General features: G+C 45.7%; 1 long non-coding RNA gene across 1 annotated transcript; it reads left to right on the top strand.

Annotated features, from left to right (window-relative positions):
* The first annotated feature begins 1,151 nt into the window (after nt 1-1,151).
* On the top strand, nt 1,152-2,734 carry LOC141409748 (uncharacterized). The gene is made up of 2 exons (XR_012431777.1): nt 1,152-1,195; nt 2,555-2,734. It is a non-coding gene; the product is annotated as an uncharacterized lncRNA (long non-coding RNA).
* The last annotated feature ends 365 nt before the right edge of the window (nt 2,735-3,099 follow it).

A 3,099-nucleotide genomic window follows, 5' to 3' on the forward strand; every position in this document is an offset into this window, starting at 1 on the left:
TTAGTAGAGATGGGGTTTCACCATGTTGGCCAGGATGGTCTCAATCTCCTGACCTTGTGATCCGCCTGCCTCGGCCTCCCAAAGTGCTGGGATTACAGGTGTGAGCCACTGAGCCTGACCTCTCCATTTTTTTAGATAACTAGAGCCTCAGAGAGATTGACGACTGGGTCCACAGACACCCTGCTGCTATTTGGTAGAATGGATGTGAGAGCCAAGCAGCCTCTGTCTGCCACAGTTTGCACACAAAGGGGGCAACAAAGAGTCCTTGCAATGAGGATGCTGTAGGCCTGGAAGCAGGCTGCACACACCCACCCATAGACACAGTGGCACTCTCTCTCGAGCTCATTCCACACAAATTTGTCCACTTTGGGTCATTTTAAATCCAATTTCAATTCCATTATTTCATTCTGGGAATGGAATACATAAATATATTGTTGCACCACTTTTCAGGATTGATGACAGAATCAGAAATTCCCCACAACTGTTTGAAACAGAGACTCACAGAAGAGTGGCTTAAAGAATATGTGGGTCTCTTTTACTGTAACATAATATGATATGCAGAATTAGTTGGTTCAGGGATAATGCAGAAGATCCATGATTCCATCTGTCCTCATGTTGTTTCTATCTTTTGACTCTGTCATCTTTAAGATATAGCTTCTGTTCTTCGGAGTGCCTCATAGACACAAGATGGCTATTGGAGCCCCAACTTCACATCTGCATTCCAGGCAGCAAGAAGGAAGAGATACTGAAGGATAAAAAGGCATGTACGAACTGATTTTTTCTTCTGCTTTTAAGGATCTTTTCTGGAAGCCTCATCCAGCAATGTCTACTTATAATTTATAATTCATTGGCCAGAACTTAGTGAAAGTCTATTCCTAGCTTCAAGGGAGAATAGAAATGGCAGTTTTTAAAAGCTGGGTACTTTGATGCCTCCAGTAAAATCAGATTTCTTTTAATAAGAAAAAGGGGGGAATGTATATTAAGCACACTCACCCCCATCTTTGCTATAGCTCTACTTTACCTTGCTCTAGCTTTGGTCTCTGTAGCTAAAGACAACCCTGGGAAGCATTTCCACAGAAACTAAGCTGTAAGTAACTTCCACCATCAGAAATCTTAAAGTCTGTCACTATTCTAAACTTTTTTCTCTTTTCAACAGCAGCCTTAACAGCACAACTCCTCTCTGGGCTGACCTCAGGTAGGAAACCAACTAGGTATGGGGGAAATAAATACCTTTGGCTTGGCTGTGCCCCATGGCAGCTGTGAACCTCAGGGAAGTGAATGCATGTAACAGCCAGTTATAAACTATTGATGCTTCCTGATGTCACCAAGTCAATGCTCTTACTGTCTATCTTAATCTGTTTTGTGCTGCTATAACAGAATACCCAAGAATGGGTAATTTATAAAGAACAAATTTATTTCACCACAGCTCTGGAGGCTGGGAAATCCAAGATTAAAATACTGTCATCCGGTGAGGGCTTTCTGTGACATCACATGGTGAGAAGGCAAAGAGAGAGAAAGGCGAAAGGGTGCTGAATTCACCCTTTTGTAAGGGCATTAATCCCACCTATGAGGGCAGAGCCCTCAGGGCCTAACCACCTCTCAAAGGTATGCCTTTTAAAACTGTTACAATAGTAACTAAATTTCAACACAAGCTTTGGAGGGGACAAACATTCAAACCATAGCACTGCCATTGTCCGGGACCTTATTACTCAAGTGAGATCCATGTATCAACAGCATTGGCACCACCTGAGAGCTGTGACAAAATTAAGATTCTGGACTCACCACAGATCTACTGAATCAGACTCTGTGTTTTTACAATATCCTGGGTAATTCATGTGCACATTAAAGTTTGAGAAGCACTTCCCTAAATAGCTGGGGGTCTGTATCATAACTGAGGTGACAGGAGGTAGGTGAGCCTACCTGAAACACTTCCTCCAGCCTGATTTAAGTATCATGAGAAAGCCACTCTCCTGCTCTTGGCTCAGTCTTCCCACCTGTAACATGAGGGGTCTGACTCAGATTCCTGCTCCATAAATTATGGTGTTGGACCAGCAGCATCAGCATCACCTTGTTAGAAATGCACTCAGGTCCCACCCAGAGTGACTGAGTAAGAGTCTGCATTTTTGCAGGCTCCCTGGTGATGCATCTATATATTAAAACTTGAAAAGCCCTGCATTCAATGCTCTGTGTGCCCCGGAGTGAGAGAAATCAAAGTAACTTAGGCGACTGGTTCCAAGTTCCCAGACTATGATGTGGGTGATAGGAAATGACTGATTCTTGCAGCTTCGTGACATGGGTTGAGTGGAGATAAACTCTCTGTAAAGGCACAGTGCCTGGCCGACCACAGGGTCAGGGAGCAGCAAGTGTGGTGAGCCACACCGCTGGTACTGCCCATGCCTGGGCTTGGTCTGGAGAGGGGATCAGGTTTGGGAGATTCCTCCTCTGGCACTCTTCTGGAGCTAGACGGGTACCTGAAGACAGAAGCAGGAGCTGCAGGCAGGGCCCTGGGAATGGCTCTCGATCGTGCCTTCCATCTTCCCTTCTCTCTCTCCAGGGTAGGTGGGCACACCTGAGGTGTATCCGTGAGCGGTGGGCACACCTGCATTTTCAGCAGCAGAAGGAAGTTGAGCCTGCTTCTCCAGTCTACTTGCCACTGAACACTTGGTTGTTAAAAAAGAATCCTTTAAAACCGTTTGATGTTTTGGACTAAATAAAGCTATGCTCCCACTCCAATTGAGCTTATAATGGAGTCTAATTTTATAAAGAAGCCAATTAATGGCTTTGTAAATATAAATGAAAGGATCCCTGCCTTTTCTCTTGACCAAAAGGCCGCAGAAGTAAGTCCTGTAAAAATGTCAAATGTTGCTCTAAAGAATGGCAGGACTTCTTCGATGAGAATAACAGGAAATGACTCACAGAGGGCACCCTGAGGCCACACAGCCATAGAAAGGGGCCCCCTGCGCAGTAATGCCTGGCTGCTGGCGCCGGCCAACTGCAGAGAGGAAAGTGCCCCGCCTACGATGGAGGATGCTGCCCATCTCCTCCAGGCAGGGGCTTCTCGGTGGGGCCTCAGGGACTGCTGGCATGCTGGCTTGTAGA

The sequence above is a fragment of the Macaca fascicularis genome, chromosome 2 (genome assembly GCF_037993035.2).
Source record: "Macaca fascicularis isolate 582-1 chromosome 2, T2T-MFA8v1.1".
Taxonomy (NCBI): Eukaryota; Metazoa; Chordata; class Mammalia; order Primates; family Cercopithecidae; genus Macaca; species Macaca fascicularis.